Source organism: Heteronotia binoei, unplaced genomic scaffold (assembly GCF_032191835.1).
Source record: "Heteronotia binoei isolate CCM8104 ecotype False Entrance Well unplaced genomic scaffold, APGP_CSIRO_Hbin_v1 ptg000294l, whole genome shotgun sequence".
In the NCBI taxonomy this organism is placed as follows: Eukaryota; Metazoa; Chordata; class Lepidosauria; order Squamata; family Gekkonidae; genus Heteronotia; species Heteronotia binoei.
In genome coordinates, this window is record NW_026800011.1 from 701,701 (window position 1) to 715,912 (window position 14,212).

Here is a 14,212-nt window from a genome sequence, read left to right on the forward strand (position 1 = left end):
GCCACTGGTACATCACAGTCTTATCCACAAGTACTTCCAGTCTGTCCTAAACTGAAAAGGCTGAATGTAACTGTTTCAAAGATTTATAACCCTATTGAAAACACTGAGTAGAAAACTCTGGCAACTGTACTTGTGCTTATCCTAAATCCTGTATGTTGGTCCCCAAAGACCATATTCAAGTTCAGCCCATTGTTCCAGCTTCTTCAATAACAAGGAAGAATGCAATACCAGAACTAACATCACTAGGCAGTAATTCCTTCTGTTACTTTTACAGAGCACAAGAAATATAGTGTTCTCCTCTCATTTTTTATAGATCTTGCTAAAGTATTCACTGATGAGGAGCAAAAACATGCAAAATAGTTCTTGAGTGGAGATTCTTCAAAAAGATCTCGAGATATCTCCCCCTAGGAGCTTTGTTACACTGAACACCCTGAACTGAATCTAATAACTATGGTCTACTGTACAGTCCAGACCATTTCTGAAAACTTGTTTGAAACAGGCTTCTCATGCCTATTTTCCTATCTGAATTTTCAGCTCCCTTTTGTATGCTGAATTACATTAGCCAATATTTTGTGGGGACTCTCAGCTAGCCATAACAATCTGAAATACCGCAGTTTCTTTTGCTCTTCTAATAAGCGATTGTATTTATGCTGTTATTATCTTATTATCTGACTCAAGTGTTTCCATCCAGTCTTCAAAACTCTATCTTGCAAAAAGTCCAGACCTGAGTTCTCAAGCAAATTCTGAAAGCCTCCTGTCAATTTCTTCATTTGAAGCCAGCCAGTTTCCCAATAAATAAACATATTGTAATCCTCAATTGCATAAAGGTCAGTATAATTTCTGTAAAAGCTCATTTACAGAAATTATACTGACCATTATGCAACTGAGGATTGCAATGTGTTTATTTATTGGCAGACTGTTCTATTTATAACTTGCATCCAAACAAAATCAAGTTGCACAAATCCTAGTGAGCACAGATTTTTCTCCCCCCACAAGCTACAAATAACTTGGTTGAGTTAAAAAAGAACAGTCTTTGGCAATGCAGTCAGAGAAGGAGACTGAGTGGAGAAGAATCATCAGCTACGGACACATACTGCAAACTTCATTTTTTGCCATTGTGCATTTACACAAGTGAGATGTTATCAAACATTTTAAAAATCCCCCTTTAGCTTCACCTGAGGGCTCAGCAATAGCAGTGTGCTGTCTTCAGAAAAAACTTAAAGACAGTTCAAGGGAGAATATCCAAAGGATGGAGTGGGGGGCTCAGTGGCTTGGACCTGGACAAACATTTCTGGTGATTTTCTCACCTGATCTCTCCTTCAACAGTCCCAAATATCCACCTTCATGTTGTTCTGCTGAGATCCCTGACTCACCAGGATCAGTATTTTGTAAGGCATTGTGGGTGTGGGGGGGAGGGAGGGGAAGGCAAGAAAGTGCTCTGCAGACAGAATGTTCAGTTGCATTCAAATCACTCCCATCCAGTCCAATACCTAAACTGCTTTCAGAATAGTACAATAGCCTGCCCAGTTTCATTCACTTTCCTTCAATTAGGAAATATTTCAATTTGGTCATGGTAAATATGTAGAGTGAACTAAATTTCAGTAATAAGACAGAAGCCTGTCCCTTTACTGAATATTTTAAAAGGCCCATGCCTTCCTCACATGCCCAATGTTCAGTCTTTCTGATTATGACAACATGACTCCAATTGTGGCTATGAAACCTATGTTAACAATTTCAAATTGGATGGTACTTAAATGAACAAGAAAGGGAGGACAAACAGTGGTGGACTGGCCAGGGTGTCAGCTTGCCCGATGGCAACTGGGCCCCCTTAAACAATAGACAATATGTTAAAAATGTTAATGACCTTCTTAGTAGTTTGAAAATAGAAGTTCCAGTATTATTACTGTAATGCATCTAAAATGTATGTTGTATTTAGGGTTGCCATCCTCCAGGTGGGGCCTGGGATCTCCCGCTTTTACAGTTGATCTCCAGCTGGCAGAGATCACCTCCCCTGGAGAAAATGCAATCTGTATTTACATTTAGTGTCTACTGTACACTGCCAGTAAGATGTACAATATATGTACATTGTAATTACTAAAATATATATATTTATTTCTCAAAGGTTTTAATTGTACCTTTTTTCCACTTATGTGTTTTTTGAAAAATTTATTTCTTACAAAAAATAAATGATGGTTTAATAGTTGAGAGTGCGGCCCTATGTCACCTGGCAACCAATATTTTTAGACCCAGTCCACCACTAAGGACAAATACATATTCCTTTTCATATTATTTTAGGTATCAATATACAAGTACACACAGAGGCACAATTTTCCATAACCGCTTCCCCGTTATGCTACAGCCCACACATACAAAGGTGTGAAAGCTGTTTTCTTCCCTGTGAATACCACAAATATGTGGGCAGGGCTAACTGCACCGGTCTTTTCCTCCTGTTCTACTACCATGTGACAATTCTCTCATGGAACCAATGCTGGGGGGGGGGGGGGGATTGGAAAACTGTTCATGGCTTACCTGGACTAACCCAACTGGTATTTGAAAGACTTTGGTTCTATTATTTGCAGATCACTCACTCCTAATATAGAAATGACAAGCAATAAAAGCAATAGGCCCGAAACATAACAAGTGGGTAATGTATTTAATATTAACAGAAGACCATGAATAAGTACTGTCAAGGAGCAGGTTGAGATCAGTCAAGAAACAGTTAAAAACTTCCTGTTCTAGTCTCTGAAAAAAGTTGCTTCTCAGGGCCATAGCCAGGATTTTATGTTTGGTGGGACCCACAGCAGCATTTTTGTTTGGGGGGGCAGGGGGACACCTGGTTCAACCCTAAACACTTTATCTGCTTCTCAAGTAAAGTGACAGCCCCCCCACCTCCTTTGTCTAACTCACTAAACCTTCCAGGGGGATCCTGTTAAAGTAGGCTTCTCCCCCCCCGCCGTGCCAATCTGAAGCCCCTCCCTCCTGGTCTCTCTGACCAGACAAAAGTGAAGCCTCCTTCCCACCCTCCCAGAAGGAACTGCCCCCCTTGGATTGGAAGACCTCCACTGCCTCTGGCCACCAAGGATCCAGCTAGCAGGGGCTTGCTTCTGTTCCAAGGAGGGCTTCCTGCCTCAGCACCCCAGCACTTGGGGGGGGTCTCTCTCTTTCCCAGTGCTCTTCTGTGCCGCCATGGTGAGGTTATCCCAGGAGTGAGTCCCATTCCTGGGCCATGAGCACTGGGGAGGATCAGCAGCCACAGGAGCTGCAGGGGCCCAGTCACAGCATCCTGCACTTGTCCAGAGTGGCTGTAAGCAAAGGGAGCAGATTGGAGGCCCTGTATGGAGGGGCCATACAGATGGAAGGAGTGGGGTTGAATGGAGTGGCCTGGCCTCCCCGGGCCCCACTGCAGCTATGTGCCCAATGCTTCCCCAAGCAGCAGTAGCATCAAAAAGAAGTGGAAGGGGACTCTAGAGGTAAAAGCCAAACTGGAATAGAGGTCTGGTGGCACCTAGCTTTATCATTGCCATAATGGATGTGCCATTCCTGGTGACTCTAATCCCTTTAGACTAACTGCAAATCATGTGAGGACTGTCACACATTTATTGCAAGTACTGGCCATTCCAATTCAAGATACTCAGCATGCACATCTCTGACTGGAAGCACACTTTAAAGGGGGCAAAAAACAGGCTAGATCATCTTCAGAGATTCTGAAAGCATCAAATGGATTACGTGGATTTCTCATTTGGAGAAATGATTAAGACTAATTTTGCTTTTTTAGCTCAGTTTCTCTATATGAGTCAGGCAACAGTCAGACTCCTTATGTATTTATATTGAGTCACTTTCCTAGGAGGAAGAGGGGGAATTTCATGTAAATTTGATAACTGAGCAAGTAAATTATTCATACAACAGAATGGCCAAATAAGATGCCTTATTTCAAGCTAACGGTTAAAACATACTAGATGGCATACGATTTCCATGAGCCCTCACCCTCAATTATTTAATTATTTTACCCAATTTCACAGCTTTGGTCATATTTTTATGCATGTGAGAACTGCTGGAGTAGTTCACTGTAGCCTAATTTGAACAGAAAGAGTGAAGAGTAATTGTAGATGGAAAGTGTGCCTGATACAACAGCCCCATCAGATCAGACCAAGGGTCCAACTAGTCCAGCATTCTGTTTCCTGCAGTAGGCAGTTGAATGCTTCCTCCAAAATCCACATACTGGGGATGAAGGCAACAGCTTTCCCTTGCAGTTTTCCCTCTAGCAACATCTCTTCAAAGGAATAAAAAGGTAAAGATAGTCCCCTGTGCAAGCACGTCATTTCCGACTCTGGAGTGATGTCGCATCACAACGTTTTCACGGCAGACTTTTTTAGGGGGTGGTTTGCCATTGCCTTCCCCAGTAATCTACACTTCCCTCACCCCCCAGCAAGCTGGCTACTCATTTTACCAACCTCGGGAGGATGGAAGGCAGAGTCAACCTTGAGCCGGCTACTTGAACCCAGCTTCCGCCGGGATCAAACTCAGGTTATGAGCAGAGAGCTCAGACTGCAGTACTACAGCTTTACCACACTGCCATGGGGCTGCTTCTTCAGAGGAATACTCCCTCTGAAAAAAGGAGGTTCTATTTAGCAGGCATGTTTACTAGTCACTGATGAACCTATGTTCCACGAATTTGCCTAAATCCCTTTAAAACTATCAAAGCCAACCATAACTACATCTTGCCCAGTAAATTCCAAATATCAATTGTGTACTGAGTGAAGACATACTGCCTTTATTTGCCCTACCAATTAATTTGTGTAAGCCAAAGTTCTCTCATATTATGGAGTGGAATCTATTTGAGATCCCATGGCAGAGCCATTCAGGAATCTGTGGAGACTTGTAATTTTTATGATTTGAACTTATTTGGAGGTTTGGAGCAGCTATGGTGTACCCTTGACAAAAGAACAGTACACTCCTAACTGGGATGGTTGTCCTCTTCCACCAAGCATGCAGCTTCAGGAGGGATACACATGAAGCGGTGAGGGAGGGCACAGCCAAATCAACCCTGGCAATCAATGAGGTGACAGATGTCACAGTCAGATCACCCTCATATCCAAGACCTGTCATTTTTATGATTGTTCCACATCTTACTTCAATAGCTTTTACTGCTATAAAAACAAAGATATCATGCTTCACAGTTTCTAGGATGGTTCTCCCACACAATCTAAAATTGATTGATTTCCCTCTTATATAAGAATTCTGGATCACTCAGTTAAATTGGTTGGCTCAGATGAACCTATCTGCATGGCCAAAAGGAAGTTCTACAAGATCTGATGATGGCAACAAATGGTCCGACTCCTGCTGAAGGATTTTTCATGGAGGATAGATTTACCAGCAGCTATTAGCCAGGATTATGAATTAGCTCAGGTTGAGTCCACAATAATATGCCCAATTGCTTCAGGCAACATACCATGAAAGAACTGCAGTACCACATAGTTCAGGGGTCCCTGACCTTTTTGAGCCTGTAGATACCTTTGGAATTCTGCAGCAGGAGGTGGAGCCAGCCACAAGATGTCAAGGAGTGAGGTTATGCATAAACTGAACACTAACTTCAGCATTTCAGGCAGAAGCTCTGCTTAACAGAATGCCCTTTTTAAATGAACATATTTCAAAATATTTTCTTGCTCATCTTCAGTCATGCAGTAAAGGTATTTCTGCTGGGATGGCAACTGCTGTTAAACTGCATAGCCAATCTCCCATGGTAAAACAGAAGACCAGCTTGGAAAAATGCCCACCTGGCCCCCACCCTCTAAAAACAGTTCACAGACACCAAGAATGGTGTTGACAGGTGCCCTCCATTCTTGGGCACCACACTGGGGACCTCTGATATACTTCCCAAGACCTCCCTCCTCAAAATGGCACAAAGTTTCTTCTTTCTGTCCTTAGGGTCCCTGTAAGTTTTTAATTCCAGCCAAAAACTTCCCTTAACCCCACAGAAGCTGGACTGCAAATTGACAGTTTTGCTCACTGAAAAACTGGAGTAACTATCAATATTCCATGCCATCCCCTACCAGCTCAGCCAAACTGCATCTGAGACTTTACCTACTCAAAACACAATACTGTGCAGATACCTAAAGGCACCTCTACCTTCAGGTACTTGGTTTTGAGAGACAAATAGCAGGCAGAGACGATCCCCTTAAGCTTTCTATATGCTACTGGCTGGTAATTTTTTTTTATACTTAAATTTTTATTAATTTTTTAAAAAACATTTACAAACATTAAACACCATAAACATCAAAACAAATAAATACATTGAATATATACAAAACAATATTAATATTAATAAGAGCACTCTTACAGTCTTATATTTGTTCATTATTATGCATTTACCGTCCATATTTCAGATAAGTTGTGTTTTACTGTTCAATATTATATTTTTAAATTTAAAAAGTTTCAATAATATGAAAAGTTAATGTATTTTTTTGGTATACATCGTTCAAATTCTGTTTCTAAATTAATATAATTTAAAAAGGGAGCCATTTTTCAATAAAATTGTTGTCTTTCTGAGGTAAGTCATTTACCCTTATTTGTATGGCTAGTTTATCTAATGCCACTATTTACTGGCTGGTAATTTCAGTGGAGTTTGATCTAACAGCAAGACAGTTCTGCTTTTGCCAAATATCCAACAAAAGTATGATTTAAAAAAAACCCTCATGGCAGCTGTTAGACTACTGAAAATTTTAAAAGCCTGCCTTCATCACTCTGTTGCTTGCCTTGGAGTTGTTTTGCTTTAGCCATTTTACTCTTTTGCACGAAATCTGGAAACAATATGAATGTGGAGGAGCCTGCATGACAAAACAAGTTTTTGAAAGTTTCTTAATATGACGAATATTTGGAAAGTTTCTGAATATGACAATCCACTTCCCTCCCTCAGAGGCAAGACTTTCCCTCCATTTTTCTTTCCCTTTACTGAGTCATCCTAGTTATGCCTTCTTCTTTGCTGAACAACTCTGGCTGTTGGCTTAGCCCATGAACCTGAGAGAAGGATCATGAGCCTGCTTTAACTTAACTTAAATGGCATTTGAGATGTTTTGAAATCCAAAACTAACAAAAATATTTTATTTAACACAGAGGGGAAAGATCAGGTGAAATCAGGGGATGAAATTTCTGAGTTAGACCCTGTACATGCACAGACTTTAGTTTTTCTGTTTCAGGATAATGAGAGTTTCTTAAGCTTTTCACAATGAGTTGAACTTTTTGTTGACTGTCTTTTGTTCCAGTGTTCTTCCCAAACACTTTGGTATACTTTCTTTGAGTATTCTCTTTTTCGGTTTCCAGAAGGCTGGTATACTCTTTCCAGGACCAAACCCCTTCTCTTGAAACACCAGTACTCGTCTTGAGTTTTTAATTCACTCTTAAGGTCTCCAAAGTCAGTTTCTAAGCACACCAGATTAGGGATCTCTACAGAGCTAGCTCCCTGTTTGACTGAATAAAGAATTTTCTTCTCTCTCTCTCTAGAAAATCTATCCCCTTTCCTTGGCCTGAATGGGAGTCTCTAACAGCCCACTAGTCCTTGCCAACTTTCCCTAGTTCTCCTGCCTGTGTTAAACTGCTCTCAGTCAGGGTTGAATTCTGAATGAAATCTCCCCAGCATCCAGTACTCTGCTCAGCTGATGCTAATCAATCAGATCTCTTAGAGTAGCCTGTCACTCAAAGCTCTCTGGCTCTGTGAAGAATTAATCTTTCACAGTATTTTACTTGTTTGTGTAGCCTTTCTAAGGTTTTAAAAATGCAGTCCCATCACAGTCTTTAAAAATGATACACTACACAAATCTCTATTTTAACATGCATGGCACCCAATATAGTACTATCCACTTAAAATTGATAAACTTATTTTAGTATCTGTTTATTATAAACACCTGAACCACAACACTGCAATAAATAAATAAATCTGCAAGCCGGTGAGCTAAGCAAGCTTATTTCCATGGTGGGGAGAAGTCATGGTTCAGTGTTAAAGCATCTACAGAAGGTCCCAGTAAAGGTAAAGGTAGTCCCCTGTGCAAGCACCAGTCGTTTCTGACTCTGGGGTGACATCACATCATGACATTTTCACGGCAGACTTTTTATGGGGTGGTTTACCATTGCCTTCCCCAGTAATCTACACTTTCCCTTCAGCAGTCTGGGTACTCATTTCACTGACCTCAGAAGGATGGAAGGCTGAGTCAACCTTGAAACAGCTACCTGAACCCAGCTTCTGCCAGGATCGTGAGCAGAGAGCTTGGAATGCAGTACTGCAGTTTAACCACTCTGCACCACGGGGCTCTCTAGGCTCAAAACCAGGCATCAAATAGTAGGTGATCTGAAAGATCTACCTGAAAGCCTGGAAAGCCCCTGCTGGTCACAGCAGATCACAGTGACCTTGACAGAGCCATGGTCTGGATATCAGGCAGTTTTGTGTATTCCAGCAACATCATCATTTTACTTATAAAATGCTGGGGGGGGGGGGGGCGGAAACAGTTAAGACAGCCCACAAAAACAAAGAATAGTTCTACCTAGTACCAGAATCTTGCTTTCTGTAATCATTCACAGAGATCATGAAAGTAATTAAAATTTTAACATCTGGCTATCAGGCAGCCTTTAGGACATAGAGCAGATTCATCTTACCAAATAATCAGGAAATCATTTCACAGATTCCTTTCTCAGAAGAATTAAATACCTTTCTCTGCCTCTGTTTGTTATGAGCTGTTCCATGTTATCAGTGCTAATGATTCATAGAAGGCTCATTGCACAACTAGGACCTCTGCCATCACTTTACAGTCAACACTGATTAGCGAGATCAGGCAATACTGAAAACAGACATTCATATCTCTGGTGCTATACGGAGAACTGCAACAGCAAATTCACACATATGGGCTTTCACTCCTAGCAATCTGCAACCACCAGTTCTCAGAACACCAGAAAAAGAAGCATTTATATGACAGCATTTGGTTGAAAAACTCATGTTACACCGTAAAAGATCTGTTTTGTAAAGTGGTAAGAAGCCCAGTATTAAATCCATCAATAATTCTCAAAATGTGTTCCAGAAACTTCTGGGGACAGCAAGAAGACCTATAATAGTGGATAAGCTACCCTCAAAGATGACTGTTAAACCTTCCTTTAAAATTTGCAGTTCAGGCAAGCTTTTCACTCTGCTCAAGAGCATGTTAATTTCACAAGAAGCTACAAGAGCAAGACCGTACAGGCCTGGCCTATAACACTCTGCCCTAAAAGGCAACAGTAGTCCCCTATGCAAAATTGAGTGTATAGCCTAGGATTTTCAACCTTTCTAAACCCAAGAGCTATCTTTAGTTCTTGGTGTCACTGCAAGCATGTGACACAGACATGTGACAGGAAGAGAGAAGGATAGTAAGGCCCAGCCCTGTAGCCAGGATTTGGGAAGTCGGGGGGCCTCAGATTTTTTCAGGGGGCATTCAATGGCCTCACCCCCTTAGCCCTTCCATTCCACAATTGCATCGCCAGCACACACACCCCTCCACAACTTTCCATTCACTTCTCTGCTGGTCTTGCTGCTGCCTTCTCCCTCCCTCCCCCTGCCACTCAAATTGCATGCTGGAGGGGTAGCTGAGGCAGCCTCTGGTGCGATTCCCTTCCTTCCCAATCTTGCCACTGCCTCCTTCTCCCTTCCTCTCCCCTGCTACTCAAATCACACTGGAGGGGTGGCTGAGGCAGCTTCTGGCACAATTTCCTTTCCTTCCTTCCCAATCTCATCACTGCTGCCGCCTCCTCCTCCCTCCTTCCCTGTCACTCAAACTGCACACCAGAGGGGTAGCTGAGGCAGCCTCTGGCACAATTCCCTTTCCTTCCTTGCCGGTGCAATTTAAAGGGCTCACAGATCAGCTGATCAGGCAGGCCTTTAAATGGCATGAGAGGCTAGTGACTGCTTCTGCTGCCCCTCCCGTGTGTGACTTGAATTGTGGGGAGCCAGAGGGCAAGTCGGGGTGCCAGGTAGGGCTTGAAAGTTGGGGGCCTTGCACATAGGTTAGGGGGCCTTGCCTTGATTCTCTGGGATCATGGTATCACAAATAGAACCACAGGTTGCAGACCAAAAGATCCAGAGACAGAAACTACAGTCTGAGTATCAGGAGGTGCACCATTGGTAAGAAACTAAGAGTCACAATGGAAAGGCCCTCTTATCTGTCCCACCAACCAAAGAAAGCTCATCTGCCGAGTACATGAAAGAGGACCTTTTCAGTGGCAGCTCAGTGGTTATGGAACTACCTGCCCCCAAAAATGTGCCTGGCCTCCTCCATTCTGGATCCTTAGGAGGCAGCTGAAGACGGTTTTATTAATGATGGTATTTGATTAGTTCTTCTGCCTACTGGCAGTTTAAAACTATTGATTTTAATTAGTGTTTTAAAAGTATTTTATGGTAAATAAATAAAATGGAGGTAGCCTTGCCCCCCTCACATCCCACTGCTCCTCACAATGTGTACCCAGAAAAGACAGGAAGTGTGATGACCTTGCTCTCTACACATAGTGTACTTGCAGCTTTCCATAAAGCAGCAAAAAAAAAGCATCTTTCCATAAAGCAGGAAAAAAAAGTGCAGAACTGTAGTGGCTTACCCAGGACTCTGTGACCCATAGGCTGAAGACTACTGCCCTAGAACACTTCCTGGTACCATCTATAAACACAGGGGTTCCACTGCAGAAATACAGGGATCTGTCTGTCAGCAGACACACTGTACTTTCAAACCTAGAAAGTTTGCAAGTCATTGTACTATGTCTATAAATATCACCTTGTTTCCTATTTATACAACAAAAGAATTCTCTGCATACACAAAAAGCCAGCATGCAAAGAAAGAGGCTGGGTTGAACCTATATCTGCATATGTAAGATTTTTACCTCACCCAGGTCGAATAAATCAAGTCTTCATGCAAAATAATTCCATTAGGCACTGTCCATAAGCATATTTAGTCAAATGATTAATATTTTAGTTTCAAAACATAAATTTAACTCACACAATTCACATTAGTGTGTGTTTCAGCAAAGGAACCCTGGAATTATATTACACATCTTTGCATATATTCCACTTATACAGATTTCTACTTCCAATACCTAATGGTGGCCACCTGTACATTCATACCACATGATGATTGCAAACATGCCTAGTGTATAGAAGGCCACCTTAGTGTTCATCTTCATTCAAATGCAACACTGGCATACAAGCCATGAAAAAAAAATTATTACCAAAAGGCCAAGAAATGAAGTTGAAGCCTCATCTATAGTGTTGGAAAAACCCATTCCTATCAGTTCAGACTTCCATGACAGTGGGAGTAGTTTTCAAACTCCATAGTCACACTAATTGCTGGCTCAGCATTCCACAATTAAGAAGAGTACATCAGCCCATCAACTCCAATTTTGCTTCATTATGTTTCCCCAGAAATTAAACCAAAACAAATAGTAACCATATAAACTAAGCTTGTTATTCTTGTTGGATCCTCAAATCTGCTAAATGTCTTCATTAAGCTGTATGCTATTTTATTGCTCAGTCTCTACCTATATGTATGGACTGACAACTTCTGTTTCATTGTATCTGAAGAAGTGGGCATGCATACAAAATCTTATATATTGAATAAAACTTTTCTGTTCTTAAAAGTGCCACTGGACTCTAACTTTGTCCTGCTGTTTCAGAACAACACAGTTACCCACATAAATTTACAAAGTGCTAAGACACATCCCCCTTCCTTTTTTTAGATTTCCCAGTTCTTCTGTTCTCAGAGTTCAAAACATTTCATCACTTAAATTCAAAATATTTTAGCACTAGAATGAAAAGGGTACATATGTTTCATCATCACATTTGCCAGAAGAAAGAATCCACTGTTTTGTATTTCCACAAAGCATCACTTACATTACTTGCAACTCAAACAGCTGCACTAATATGAAACAGAGGAGTTAAAACCACCCCAGAAAAGACATTTGCCACTGTGTCTGGTAAACAGCAACAGCTAATCTCAGTTCTCTGGTGCCTGCAAAGTGGGAATGCACTGCATACTTACATACACAGGTCAAAAAGTAATGTGTTCGCTACTACAACAAATTATAAAGGTCATGTACAGCAGGAGATCCAGACTGAGGTCATACCATTGATTTCGGGGAGATTCATTTGCAAATAAGTTTATCTGTAAATTTATCTCATGATCTCAGCCTATACATATTGTGAAAAGGAATTACAGAGCAAACTGCACACTATAATAATAATAATAATAATAACAACAACAACAACAACTTTTTATTTGTATCCCGCCTTCCCCGCACAAGCAGACACTAAAAAAAGAGTCAAAATTGTGGAAAACCAAGCCAAATATTAAATGATAGTGGCTACACAGCTGTCACAGGGTGCTTTTAGATACAGATTTGTTGTACAATTTTAAAGCTTACCCTTCACAGCTTAGTATATTTCTATTCATCTTTAGGTGCTTTCACACAGCAACTGTTTGCAAGTGGATTTTGCTATTCTTACACAGTAAAAACCCAGCTGCACCACAAACACAAAGCATTATTTAGTGTGTGAATATACCCTTCCAAACAAAAACATGCTTTCTCTTTATGGACAGTGTTTCTAGAACAATTCCAAGCACACACACAAACACACACACACTACTATAGAGAAAACAAACAATTTTAACAAGCACTGAACAAAAGCATCTTTCGGTAACCTCGCAAGACTCCTCTTGAAGCCTTCCTGAAACATCAAGGCCTGTTCAAAATGGATGTACATCTCACTGTCACAACGTACAGCAAGTAGTAGTACATACACAATCAAGTTCGGGTGGAAAATGCAGCACACGATGACGATTCATTCCAAGGACTGTTTGGGTTTACAAGGACCACAGCAGCTAGAAGGCCCATCCATCCCACACCCCAAAAATATCCAAATGCTCTAAAAATCAGCTTGATACTCCCCCTCCCAGGCACCTCCGACCTGGTAAAAAGCCGAGGGTTGCTCCTTTCCCTGCAAAACGGATGCCCTCAAGTTTCTGCATCGCACAAAAAAGCAGCGCCTCGACAACACCGCGAATCCACCCTATCAGAGACTACTCCTCTGTTGTCATTCTCGGCTGCCCCCAACGCTTCCAAGCAAAGGCCATCCTAACCATACAGCAGGACCTGGATCGCCCGCCCCCCCTCCCCCCAAAAAGAAACGAAGCCACCCAGACCCGAGAAGGCAGAAGATGTGTCGTCCTCCTCCTCCTCCTCAGCCTCCCACAGGGACAGCTCCATGCAAAACAGGAAAGGCCGTCGCTCCTGTCAGCCCCAGCCCAGGATGGGAGGCCTTAGCCGACCACCTGCCCTCTCCCCCGCCCTGGTTTCGCGTGCGGGGCTGCTCCCTGCAGGGAGTCTGTCCACGCTCCCCCCACCCTAAGGGCTGGGAGTCAGCCAGGGCAAGAGGGAGAAGAGAGCCCTTGTGCAAGCGAGCTCGCTTACCTCGCGGCTGCTGCGGGGTCCAGGTGAGCCCCCGAGCTGCTCCACCATGCTGGGCAGAGGCCGCCCTGCCCTCCCGCCTTCTGTACGGGGAGCCGCTGCAGCCCCTCCTTCCCGCTGCGGCTGCTCCCCACACCCCAGGGCAGCTTCCACCGCCGCAGCAGCCCCGGCACCCAAACGCGCAGCCACTCCGCCGGCTATGACGCCACAAACCGCCTCGGCCCCGCCTCCGGCTCCCGCGCGTCAGCCGCTCGGCCCCCTACAGGGCAGCCGCTGCCACTGCAGCTCCCTCCCTAGCCCGAGTCACAGCGGCCGGACTTGGAGGGGGAGAGGCGGCCGCGCAGCCCGGCCCGGCTCTTCTCATGCAACATTAGCCCTGTCGTCTTTCTCGCGCATCTTCCTTTCCATTGGGAAGATAATAATGTCATGCTGTACTTAGGCAAACAAGTGTACACGGGTGGAGAGGAACCATTCAAGGTATGTTTTTTTCAACATGCAAACATTCATCACAAACCTAACAACTCCATATTTAAAGATAAAGGGCTTTTTTTGATAGAAAAAGTCCAGCAGGAATTAATTAGCATATTAGGCCACACCCCCTGACACCAAGCCAGCCAGAATTGCATTCCTGCGCCAAAAAAGCTCTGGATAAAACTGAATGACTATGAACGTAATAATGGCAGTAGAGACAGGGTCTTCAGCGCTGAAGGCAGGGCTGGTGAGTCCCGGTAGGCAGCAGCCTACAGGGTCA

General features: G+C 43.0%; 1 protein-coding gene across 8 annotated transcripts in view; it reads right to left on the reverse strand.

Annotated features, from left to right (window-relative positions):
- LOC132590551 (inositol polyphosphate-4-phosphatase type I A) overlaps positions 1-13,643 on the reverse strand; it is a 112,064-nt gene extending 98,421 nt beyond the window's left edge. For all 8 annotated transcript variants that reach the window (XM_060263484.1, XM_060263479.1, XM_060263483.1 and 5 more), the window contains exon 1: positions 13,465-13,643. The gene's annotated coding sequence lies outside the window, so the exon portion shown is untranslated. The remainder of the gene's footprint in view (positions 1-13,464) is intronic.
- Positions 13,644-14,212: the final 569 nt, after the last annotated feature.